This window comes from Protopterus annectens, chromosome 4.part1 (assembly GCF_019279795.1).
Source record: "Protopterus annectens isolate FY-2018-M chromosome 4.part1, PAN1.0, whole genome shotgun sequence".
NCBI lineage: Eukaryota > Metazoa > Chordata > Ceratodontiformes > Protopteridae > Protopterus > Protopterus annectens.
In genome coordinates this window covers 113,519,153-113,532,497 of record NC_056734.1, presented here as the reverse complement: position 1 = coordinate 113,532,497, position 13,345 = coordinate 113,519,153, and the positions used below count along the sequence as shown (strand labels likewise).

Sequence of the window (13,345 nt, the reverse complement as noted above, 5' to 3'; positions counted from 1 at the left end):
ATATTTCGAGTAATTATGAAACAAAAACAGTTCTTTGTACACAGAAAATAACTTTGATTAAATTCTTTGTTAGAATATTTGTGGCTTTCTGTAGATAGAAAGTATCTGTATTTTGAAGAGATTAATATTGAAGAAAGAGAAAGAAAAAAAAGAAAAACATAGAACATGTCATTTTGTTTTTTAGTCTCTTTTTTCTTCTCTGAAGTCTTCCAGAAAGCTTGCTGTTGCCAACCTCTTTTAATGAAGGACTGAGCCCATTCCATTTCCTCCTATTTTATCCAAAATCTTATTTTTGATATACAGCAATGCAGAGTCTAAGTCTTCAAAATTCTAGGGCCATCAGGTAGAAAAGATTTTAGTTTAGCAGGAAACAGAAGGTAGGTTTTAAACTGCAGCTTTTTTAAGTTCTCTTAGTAATGGCAGGAAAACTTTTCTTTTAGTTATTACCAAGGAAGAATAGTCATTGTCAAAGCAGCACAGTTGCCTCATTAATTTTAACAGGTGCTTTAGCCCATGCTGATTTAATGTCCCATCTCCTTGTCATAGGATGATAGAAATTTAACTATAACTGATCTAGGATACTTTTTGTTAGAGTTAACATTAGATATGGATCTATGGGCTCTCTCAATACCAAAATAAAATGCTTCTGGTAAGTCTAAAGTTTTAGGAAGCCAAGTATTTAAAAAGGAAGTAATATTGTTACCTTCTATATTTTCTGGTAGTCCAAAGATCCTAATGTTATTGCGCCTAGATCTATTTTCCAGGTCATCAAGTTTAGTTTGTAGATGTGTATTCTGCTTCAGCAAAAACTCAATGTTAATTTCTTCTTCCTGGATTCTATTCTCCATGTCATTGACAGTCTCTTCTATGCCTGTAATCTGAGTCTTCTGTTGTTGCAAGTCCAGATGTAACAAATCTATTTGTTTTGTAGTTTTTTCTATGAAGATATCAATTTTAGTATCCAGTTTGTCCATTTTGGTAGTAAGTTGCTGAATTGTAGATATCAGAGACTGAAGTTCTTTCTTAATGCTGGAATCCAAAGAATTTGTCTTACTGGAACTCATTTCAATCAGAGGAGCTGACAGGAATATTATTGAAATTTTCTTTCTTTTTTAGATATTATTCAAGAAACTGATATTCCAAATGTATTTAGAAAGAAAATTATTTCATAAATTAATTTTTAAAGTAATTATTTCCTGTCAGAGTTGTGAGATTGGTGGAGCTGAAGAAATCTGCTGCTATCCTGTGTTCATCCTTGGCCACGCCCCTCTGAACTACTTTCTGAAGAGCCTACATGACTGCTTATTTTCAACCATGAGGATAGATGTCTTTGAAACCTTCCCCAGGGGATACTGGGGAAGGAGATAGGAGAAAGAATAAGCCTGCAGTCATTTGAACGATCTCTTATTATTTCTGCCCTTGCTTTCTGAATTTTTCTTCCTCTGTACTGCCATTCTTCATCAAACTGTTGGGATGGTGCTCCTTTCCTATAAAATGGATTTTTTATAGCAAGCAAAATCTCTGTGAGCCATGGTATACGTGGACTATACATTTCATTAAAGGGAGACCTTACCTTTTCTTTCTTATCAGATTTTCAATTATGTCATTTTCTGGCTAGCCAAATAACATCTCTTAATGAAGTGGTGCATTGAAAAGCTTATGCCTAACATGTTATATGATTCAGTCCTGTGCCATGCATACCTTCTAATGACTGACAGATGCAATCATGAAGAAACAGCTACATCACCACAAGTCACATGAGTGAATGACTTCCAATCTTATTCACCACTGTAGCAATAAATGTCTTTATTCTACTTCTGTGTCAGCACTTGTTAAACTCTAGAAAGTATTCTGAACATGCTCTAAAACTTATCTTTTGGAAGGACACTTGCAGTATGCAATTTAAAGGTCTGATAGCCAAATAACTAAATTTGTAAATTTATTACCATCTTTATGTAATAGCTTTTGATTCTTTATTAAATTGTATAGTTGCTAAAGGGATAGACTTAGTGCTTCAACATTTTGTTCAAAGAAAGATGGTGGCAAGGACTGCCTTATGGGTTTTACATAATTTCTGTTGAACTATAGGTGGCATATATATACCTTGTTAGACCTCTTTTATGCTGCTAGTTGTGAATCAGTGCTTTGACCGTTAGCTTTTAAGATATCCTGAAAGGTTTCATAAAGAGAATAAGCTATTCTTTTTGAATCTAGTAGCATCATCATTTTTCTGCATGTTTTGATTGAAGGATTCTGTGCAGGCAAAGTGAAAAATACTCCCCAGATTCTACAGCAAGATTTCTTAACTTAGAGGGCACATCAAGTGTATGCTCCAAACTTGACCACAAAAAAGTAGCCAAGAACTATATTAGTATAGTAAAGATATAACCATACTAGTAAAAAGGGTTGATCCTGAGAAAATTGTGGTAAAAAGGAAAAGTATTAAAAACTGGAGACATCAGAGGTTTTATGGAAAATGATTATTAACTGTAAATCAGTCAGAAGAGAAGCAAATTAATCCCGGCAGTCAGGGAATGTTGAGAGGCAGATGTGAATTGCTGTATCCAGCTGTCTTCAGAATATTTTTTGGGGGGGGGGTCAAAGACATCTTTGATACAGAACAGGCTAAGAAGGTAATTAAATAAGTTTATCCAACAAAGAGTGAGTCAGCCAGCAGAAGGAAACTCTGCTTTGCATTCTTTTGATAACAAAGCTCATTGAAAAACTATGCCAATAAAGTCCTTTCTTGGGTTTCAAAGGAAATGCTTGAGAGACAGAAAAAAGCAAAGGAGTTGACAAAAGAATCATATTTCAAACAGTGTTTATTGATGGGAGATAGTCAAGAAGAAGACCAGCAACCCTGAAATTAGTGAATAAATGGAAAACTATAAAGCATCAATCATATGTATGAAATATGGCTTTGCATGAAAACATGGCTGAGAAAGTCTCATAAAGCATATACCCCACATTATATCATTAATGTTTAGAACGACATTAAAGGGAAAACTGTAAGTAAAACAAATTTTGTTATCAATATTTTATACAATATGGTGCTGCGGTAGCGTTGTTGCCTTACAGTTAGACGTTGCCCATTCAATTCTCAGTTAAAGCATCTTGGTGGGCACATACGTGAATGCCCTTCATTGAAGGTTGTGCTTTAGGCCGGCAAGCCATGTAAAATCTATCAATCATTAGCGGACCAGAGTTCCGCTGTGGCGACCCCTAACCGGGAAAAGCCGAAAGACACAAACATTTGATAATGTAAACTGCATGTTATATTGTAAGCTGTTTTGTATACTGTTCAGTCAAGGGTATTTTAAATGTGGATGAGTGTTTTCAGACTACTGTATACGTTAAGGATGTTGAAATAAGCAAGTACTTTTTCTTAGTTATAAGAAATATAGGCTTTGCACTGTAACAGCATAAGGAAGGGTGGACAGAACAAATTTAAGTTAATATAGTGTGATTTGGGGCTGCTAGGCTGGGGGAGGGTGTAAAAGTGCAAATATAATACTGTGTGTAGAATTAAGATAGCAAATTATGTTGATTTTACAAGAGTCAATGCCTGGATTAATGTGCTTGGCTTGAGTTATGGACACGTTTTAAGCAAATAGGCTTGAAAAATAAGACAAAATGATGAAAGCCATGACAAATTCTAATTTTCATGCATCTACAAAGTTATTAGCTTGTTTTGTTTTCACTAGCAAATGTTCTCTGTGGGGGACAAGAAGTCTGAGGCTGAAAGCAGTTGGCCAGGAGAAGTCTATACCTTGTGTTCTGAGTAAAATTTACAAAGATTCCTTCAAGCACCTGCAAAGTTGTTAGCTGTATGTTTCCTCACTGTTGACTACTTTTACTTGGAGAAAAGATACAAGCAATTAATCTTGAGTTCTGATCACTCTTTGCTAAGAAAAACACAACATTTAAAGGTACCAGGGGCAAGCAGTTCAATAAAAAAATAAATAACATTTGAAATTGGGGGAAGTAAATTTGAAACAGTAGCCTCCCCAGCAGCCTTAATATATTAATGCATTTGCAAAACAGTGCACAGTTTAATTTCATTTAAAGGTAGCCAATGTACTCTTTCTTTGGGCTAAAATTTCTTTTTTTTTTCTGAAAGCATGCAATATATTTTTTCACATCTTGGAAGGGAATATAGATAAGAAAAAAAAAGAAACGGAGTGGGAAAAGGATTAACAAAATTTGGGTCCAATTTTGATTTAAATAAAATCCAAAATTTTGGGGAAAAAAAAATAAAAATTGTTCCCAAAAATGTTTTTTGTGAAAAATTTAAATTAAAAACCCCGATTTATGGTGGGAGAATAACTTTCAAAAAAATTTTTTTGAAAAAAAAGGGAAAATTAATGTTTTTAGAACAAAAAAAAAAAAATTGAATTTAAAAAAAATAATAAAAGAAACCCTGGGGAAAAAGGGGTAATATAATTTTGATGGGAAAAGGAAGGAAGAAAATAAAAAGAAAAAGGGGGGAAAAAAAATTAAGGGGAAAATTAAAAGTGATAAAAAAGTAAATTTTTTAAAAAAAAAAATAAATGGTTTAATAAGGTTTTTTGGTTTTTTTTTAATAAAGGGGGCCCGTATAAAGGAGAAATTTTGGGGAAAAATTTTTAAAAATTTAAAAAAATTTTTATTGGGGGGGGGTTTTCTTTGGGAAACATGGGGAAAGGAGAATTAAAATAAAGGGGTGTTTTTTAAAAAATTTTATAAAAGTTTTTTAAAAAAGAAAATTTTTTATAAAATAGCAGATTTTATTTTTTAAAATAAAATTTTTTTGGAAAAAAATTAAAAATTTTAAAGGGAAATTGGGAAAAAAAAATTTTTAAAAATATTGAAAAAAAAAAAAATAAATTAAAATTAGTATTTTTTTTTTTTTTTTTTTATTTTTTTTTTTTTTTGGTTTTTTATTTTTTTTTTTTTTTTTTTTTTTTTTTTTTTTTTTTTTATTTTTTTTTTTTTTTTTTTTTTTTTTTTTTTTTTTTTTTTTTTTTTTTTTTTTTTTTTTTTTTTTTTTTTTTTTTTTTTTTTTAAAAAAAAAAAAAAAAAAAAAAAAAAAAAAAAAAAAAAAAAAAAAAAAAAAAAAAAAAAAAAAAAAAAAAAAAAAAAAAAAAAAAAAAAAAAAAAAAAAAAAAAAAAAAAAAAAAAAAAAAAAAAAAAAAAAAAAAAAAAAAAAAAAAAAAAAAAAAAAAAAAAAAAAAAAAAAAAAAAAAAAAAAAAAAAAAAAAAAAAAAAAAAAAAAAAAAAAAAAAAAAAAAAAAAAAAGAAAAAAAAAAAAAAAAAAAAAAAAAAAATTTTTTGGGCAAAAAAAAAAAAAAAATTTTTTTAAAAAAAAAAAAAAAAAAAAATAAAAACTAATGTTAAAAAAAAAAAAAAAAATTTACCATTTTGGGTTTTTTTTTGTTTTTTAAAAAAAAAAAAAAGGGGAAAAAAATTTTAAAAAAAATTTTTTTAAAAATTGGGGAAAAAAAAAGTTTTTAAAAAAAAAGGGTTTCCCCAAAAAAAAAAAAGGGGTTTCTTTTTTTAAAATAAAAGAGAAAGATATAATTAAGAAGTAATAGGAATTATTTAGACTGTCTGACAAGGAATTATTTAGACTGTCTGACAAGGAATTATTTAGACTGTCTGACAAAGGTTAAAGTGCTGCAGAATAAGGAGAATCTGACAAAACAAGAAGAGGACCAATTGCAAAGAGCTAAAAAGAAAATAAGGGATAATATTTATATATTTGGGATATGCATATTTGGATAATACACATGAGTTTAGAAAGATTGGATTTAAGGAACTATTTTTGGTAACTCCAGACTATGAAAACTTTTGGCACAATGACTAAGGCAACAAATAGTGGAAAGGGTTTTCACCAAACATAGAGAGCTTTGATAAGAAAAATAACAAAAGATCCTAGAGAGGTATTAGATGTACGTCAAACATTTTGTGAAAAGAACAGTATTGTGAAAACCAAGAAAAAAACATAAATGGAAAATTTATGGAAGACTTAATTATGCCAAGGCTAAATGAATATGAGGCTCAACAGCTACTAGATGAGCCTGAAGGAGGTTAGATAAAAACAGTGATGCAAATAAATCTGCAGGGAAGTCTGCAGGAACAGATAGTATTTATGTGGAAGTTTGGAAGTCAGGAGAAAAGAAATGGTAAAGATTTGGTAGGTTTTGTTTAATAGTATTTTGAAAGGAGGGGCAGCACAATCATCTTGGAAGAAAGTTGTGGTGGTTGAATTAAATAAAGAGGGTAAAGACCCATCAGACCCAGATTCATATGGGCCCATTTAAATTTAAAATTTTGATTATAAAGTGTTTATGTCTACACTAGCTAAAACAATGGCAAAGGTACTGGCAGAATTGATAGATATGGATCAGTGTAGTTTTGTGGATGTGAGGCAAACATATGTTGACTTTAATAGAAAAACGATGATCCAGAGGGAAGCAGAATGTAAGAAAATTCCACTGTTGTTGGTGGGTATTGATGCAGGAAACGCACTCAGCAGACTAAGCTGGGATTTTATGAGTAGGGCAATGGAAGCATTTGCATTCCCTGATAAAATAGTAAAATTAATTAGGAGAATATTTGAGACTGGAGGCAAGAATTAAGTTATGAGAGATATTGACAAAAGAATTAACAGACTCAGAAATTCAAGGATATAATTGGTATGGTGATCAGGACAAGTTGGTGCATTTACAAATAATACCATTTTGTATTTTGTAAATCCAAAAAAGGACATTTCAGTGCAGTGGCATGTTTGAGACAGTTTCAAGTCTTTTCGGAATATACAATTAATGAAGATAAAACAAAGGCTTTAGCAGTATATTATTTACCCACAGAAGAATAGGTTCTACAGTATGCATATTTATGGAGACATGATAAGATGAAGTATTTAGGTAGATGGATTAGAAAGGATTCTGTTATGGCAGCAAAGGATATGTAGGAAGAGACTAAACAAAAGATAATATATAAACTAAGAAACTGGAAGCTCTTGTTTATGGGTATGGATAGTACGATAAGAGCAGTGAGCATGTTTTTGGTCCCTTTAGTTTTATATGCAGGTCAGGCATATTTTAATGAATAAGAGGAGAAGTTGTGGACTATAATTAATAAAAAGTTGAAGGAATTTATTTGGTAGGGGAAGAGAGTGAGAGTTAAGTGTGACAAGTTGAACCTTCCCATAGTAAAAGGTGGCTTAAAATTACCTGATTTGTATGGATATTTTACAGCTATGCAGTTAAGGCTCATATAGATAACACAAGCATAAGGTTATAAATAAAAGTAGAACTGGATGTTGATGAGGAAAATAGGAGGAATTCAAGAAGCAAGGATAGAATACGATTTTTGATGCAGATCCTTAAGGAGAATAACATCAACTATACATAATATTATAGTTATAAAGCTGCAGAAAGCATTCTAAAAACTAAGACAGTACTGGAACAGAGAAAGGGGAGTTTGCCAGTGGGGATGACTGCAAGTCGGGGTACAGAAAACAAGCAAGAGGGGGCTAAAATTTACTGCAGAAAACTAGTAAAGGAACCAAGGTACCGGGAGCTAATAACTAGAGAGGGAAAGATAACAGAGTGGGATGAGGCCAAGCAGCAGTTTGAACTGTAGGTTAGAGATTGCCTTCCTTACCAGAGATTGATATCAAAGTGTAAGCAAACCAAAAGGAATAGGGAAGTCCTAAGTGAAAGATCAGCTCTGGCAGAGTTTTTACTAAGCTGCTGTTAAAAAAGAGATAATTAGTTGCCATATAAAACATTGCATGATAACGACAAGAATCAATCACAGGAGGTTAGAAACGATCAGGAAAAGAGAATGGAAAATCAATTTACAATCAAGCAATGGAAGGACATATGTATAGCTCCCTAGTATTAGGCTTGCCTCCTTTCTGTGTGCTGAAAACAGGAAAGAAATCACACTCCTTGCACTATCACCCCACCTCTCTCCACCCATTTCCTCACTCATCTTCCCATCCATATTATCATGTCAACAAGTACATCATTACAAGTTGGAACCATGCAGTAAAAGCACCACTGAGGATCCAAAATGGTAAAATGGAGGATTTTAATAACAAGATTGAGTGCTTTTGTCTGTCTAAGATGGAACACCTCTTTTGTCTTTTTCCCTTTTTAGGTGGTGTCATACTTCTGCTCTTTGTATTAGCAATGCTTTTTATTTTAAAAAAGTTAATTTAAGGCTGTATTTTTACAAATTCAGCATTCTGTTTGCTCAGATAAACAAAAGAGTTTGTATAGTGCTTTCCAGACTACCGGACTATCATTATGATTTCCTGATAGTTAAGAAACATACCAGATAGGTAGCAATGCTGCCATGTATGCAAAAAAAATTCAGAAGGATTAGGATTTTTGCTTGGAAGCATTTGCATAGGTATTTTTATACTACACTTCAAGTAATTTTTCCTCAGATAGACAGCAAATGCTGAAGGTGTGATAAGAAAGAGAGAGGTAACTAGGAATGGATTTTTTGGGAGCATAATGATTTGGCAGATTTTAAAATTTTGTTACAGAGTACTCTGTCAAAAGTATTGGACAAACAAAGGTCTGTAAAACTAAGGAAATTATTATATTGAGCTGGGACACATGTTCTGAATTGTCTAGACATAGAAAGGCCTTAAGTTTAATGCTATTGGCTGCCAAACAATTACTAGAAAATAGAATACTAAATCTAAACCAACTGTAATTTATGTACTGAATATTTCTAAAAAGATAAAATAACTGGAAGTGGGGTATTTAAAAAAGAGAAGGAGCAAATTACATAAAAATAAATAGAATTTGCTGAAACAATACATGCTGAATACTGTTCATGATTAGGAGGAATTTTAAGGGATGACAGGAAATGAGCAATTTATGTAATATTGGAGTGAATTACAGTTGTTATAAAGAAAGAAAACATATATGTAATGCATAATGCATAAAAATATTAATATGGCTTATTCTCTTTTCTATTAATATATGTGTGCCCATGTTTTAAATGATAATTTAACAAATGTATTTTAAAAAAAAAGAAATAAAAAAAAAAGAAACAAAGACATGTCATCTGGGTAGAAGGAGGTCATCGTTCCACTGTTTTCAGCATTCATCAAACCTAACATTCAGTACAATGCCCCCTTTGACATGTACCTAAACAGGCACATCCAACAATTGGAACATCTGCAAAGGTTCCTCTCAAAAAGAATACAGGGCATAAGTAACATGTCCTATGCAGACCACCTCAGAGCTCTAACCCTGTGTTCTGTATCCTACCTATAATTGGCATACAAGCTATTGTTGGATACCACCCTGATGAATCCCATGCATTTCCACAAAACAAACACCAGAATTACTTGTTCTAAAGACTTAAACCATGCCTGTGATATAAATAGGACCTGCTAGAGAGACAGGTACATATCCCAGAGACTAACTCTTTCTTTGGAAGAGGCTCCCCCATCCATATGAAGCAGAGTTCCTCCCTAACCCAATTCAAGTGTAATTTGGACAATAGGATGGGGAACAGGAAATTCATCCCTGGTTTGGCATCTGTGTCTCTAATGGACACAGGCAGCCTGTAAATGTTTCATCTCCCAAGCCCCTGCTTCTAAATATTTCATCTCCCAAGCCCCTGCTTACACTTACTAAAGGTACCAGAACTTGTCAGAGATTTGGGATGCATGGCGAGTCTTAAAAGGACCCTAGTGGTCATCAGCTTAGTACACACCTACGAACCTAAGAGATTGAGTGGTACAGACCCAGCTATAGTGAAATACAGTGCTTGATAAACCCAAAACCAGTATTCAGCTCTGGTGTGAAACTGCTGTGGGATCTCTTATCTCTCAGTTGTCAATAAACAGTAAAGCCTCAATGCAACACTCCCTAGAATGAGAAAGCTAAACTTGCACAATTACTTCTGCTTCCCAACTGTCCAGCTATTAAAACATCCAGATCCACTAATTGAACCTGATATGCTGTGGAACACACAGGACATTATCCCTCTGCTCCATGGAGCTAATAAATATCTGTATTATCTTGTTTCTTCCATCACATAGTTTCTAGTACTTAATAAGCCTATGAAAAGGTTTATCCATAATAAACTGTTCATGCTGATGTCTTCTGAAGAGTCTGCAGATGCAATTACACCTCTAGTAGACTGGAGTCTCTAACGGAACCCTGCAAGTGTTTCATGACAAAACCCTAATAGGTCCCTGTAAGTGTTCATTAACCTACTCAGCCTGCTCAACCGTTTTTATGAATAGTTTACTTTTCTATAGGAAATGCCAATTTATCTGTAGTAAATGAAAAAAAAATGGTCCGATCTCATAGTGAGTAAAAGCTACCCCTTGACCAAACAAGGAAAATGGAGAAACACAGGAACCAAGACAAAGCCCAGGGATCAGCAAAATCTGATCACTGAAACAAACTATTAGGAAAGTATGGAAAACAAGAGTATTTTTTTTTTTTTTTTTTTTTAAGTTTTTTTCAAATAATTAGAAAATACAATAAATGCTGTGTTTTTCGACTAATTGCTATCAAAAGCTAGTACACTTGAGTGTATTAGCCTGTTGTTTAACTTTTAAACAAAACTTAAACAAGCAAGTGCAACAAACAATTCAAGCTATTATAAAGAATAAAGACAGGTAATCACAGAATGAAACACGCAGATATAGCAATCGAAAGGCTTAAAAATCGAAATGCAAGAAAAAATACTTAGAATCTGGAAAGTTTGTCTTTTCTGGTCTCTGCTGCTCTAGGAACTCTGCTGGACACCACGAGGAGCTGTGCTGAGTTCTCTATACCCAGAAAAGCCCGCCAAAGCGTGCTTTATAGCAGTCGCATGGAAAAGACAGGAAATGACCCAAAATGGCCAATAAACTACAAGTTACTGCCTTAAACCACTCCTCTGAGGACAAACAGGCAGCTCAGTACTCCCTACTCCCACTAGTGAGTAAAGAAACTACCCCTTGACCAAACAAGGAAAATGGAGAAACACAGGAACTAAGACAAAGCCCAGGGATCAGCAAAATCTGATCACTGGAACAAACTATTAGGAAAGTATGGAAAACAAAGAGTATTTTTTTTGTTTTTTTCAAGTTTTTTTTCAGATAGGCAGAAAATACAATAAATGCTGTGGTTTTCGACTAAATGCTATCAAAAGCTAGTACACTTGAGTGTATTAGCCTGTTGTTTAACTCTTAAGCAAAACTTAAACAAGCAAGTGCAATAAACAATTCAAGCTATTTAAAACAGTAAAAACAGGTAATAGCAGAATAAAACAGGCAGAAATAGCAATCGAAAGGCTTAAAAAATCGAAAATGCAGAAAAAAATACTTAGAATCTGGAAAGTTTGTCTTTTCTGGTCTCTGCTGCTCTCGGAACTCTGCTGGACACCACGAGGAGCTGTGCTGAGTTCTCTATAGCCAGAAAAGCCCGCCAAAGCGTGCTTTATAGCAGGGGGCTGGAAAAGACAGGAAATGACCCAAAATGGCCAATAAACTACAAGTTACTGCCTTAAACCACTCCTCTGAGGACAAACAGGCAGCTCAGTACTCCCTACTCCCACTAGTGAGTAAAGAAACTACCCCTTGACCAAACAAGGAAAATGGAGAAACACAGGAACTAAGACAAAGCCCAGGGATCAGCAAAATCTGATCACTGGAACAAACTATTAGGAAAGTATGGAAAACAAGAGTATTTTTTTGTTTTTTCAAGTTTTTTTCAGATAGGCAGAAAATACAATAAATGCTGTGGTTTTCGACTAAATGCTATCAAAAGCTAGTACACTTGAGTGTATTAGCCTGTTGTTTAACTCTTAAGCAAAACTTAAACAAGCAAGTGCAATAAACAATTCAAGCTATTTAAAACAGTAAAAACAGGTAATAGCAGAATAAAACAGGCAGAAATAGCAATCGAAAGGCTTAAAAAATCGAAAATGCAAGAAAAAAATACTTAGAATCTGGAAAGTTTGTCTTTTCTGGTCTCTGCTGCTCTAGGAACTCTGCTGGACACCACGAGGAGCTGTGCTGAGTTCTCTATAGCCAGAAAAGCCCGCCAAAGCGTGCTTTATAGCAGGGGGCTGGAAAAGACAGGAAATGACTCAAAATGGCCAATAAACTACAAGTTACTGTCTTAAACCACTCCTCTGAGGACAAACAGGCAGCTCAGTACTCCCTACTCCCACTAGTGAGTAAAGAAACTACCCCTTGACCAAACAAGGAAAATGGAGAAACACAGGAACTAAGACAAAGCCCAGGGATCAGCAAAATCTGATCACTGGAACAAACTATTAGGAAAGTATGGAAAACAAGAGTTTTTTTTGTTTTTTGCCAAGTTTTTTTCAGATAGGCAGAAAATACAATAAATGCTGTGGTTTTCGACTAAATGCTATCAAAAGCTAGTACACTTGAGTGTATTAGCCTGTTGTTTAACTCTTAAGCAAAACTTAAACAAGCAAGTGCAATAAACAATTCAAGCTATTTAAAACAGTAAAGACAGGTAATAGCAGAATAAAACAGGCAGAAATAGCAATCGAAAGGCTTAAAAAATCAAAAATGCAAGAAAAAAATACTTAGAGTCTGGAAAGTTTGTCTTTTCTGGTCTCTGCTGCTCTAGGAACTCTGCTGGACACCACGAGGAGCTGTGCTGAGTTCTCTATAGCCAGAAAAGCCCGCCAAAGCGTGCTTTATAGCAGGGGGCTGGAAAAGACAGGAAATGACCCAAAATGGCCAATAAACTACAAGTTACTGCCTTAAACCACTCCTCTGAGGACAAACAGGCAGCTCAGTACTCCCTACTCCCACTAGTAAGTAAAGAAACTACCCCTTGACCAAACAAGGAAAATGGAGAAACACAGGAACTAAGACAAAGCCCAGGGATCAGCAAAATCTGATCACTGGAACAAACTATTAGGAAAGTATGGAAAACAAGAGTATTTTTGTTTTCAAGTTTTTTTTCAGATAGGCAGAAAATACAATAAATGCTGTGGTTTTCGACTAAATGCTATCAAACGCTAGTACACTTGAGTGTATTAGCCTGTTGTTTAACTCTTAAGCAAAAAAATAAGATGACCCTGACGTGATTTGAACACCCAGCCTTCTGATCTGGAGTCAGACACGCTACCGTTGCGCTACAAGGTCTGGCCTCCTAGAAAACTCAGTCATATCAGAGAAGATTTTGAGCTGTCTGTTTTTCTCTTTCCTCGGAAACAGATCCTCCCTAGATTTCTGGAGTTGCAACTAAAACCCCTCTGCTCTGATATTATAGTCATCAAGGTAATTTTCCAGGCCAAAAACTTCAGGCTGACTTTCCAAGCCAGGATAAGACTGTTTACAGCCCAC

At 33.8% G+C, this 13,345-nt stretch overlaps 1 non-coding gene across 1 annotated transcript; it reads right to left on the bottom strand.

The window, feature by feature from the left end:
• Positions 1 to 13,072: 13,072 nt before the first annotated feature.
• TRNAW-CCA lies at positions 13,073 to 13,144 on the bottom strand. The gene has a single exon. It is a non-coding gene; the product is annotated as a tRNA-Trp (tRNA).
• Between the last annotated feature and the right edge of the window lie 201 nt (positions 13,145 to 13,345).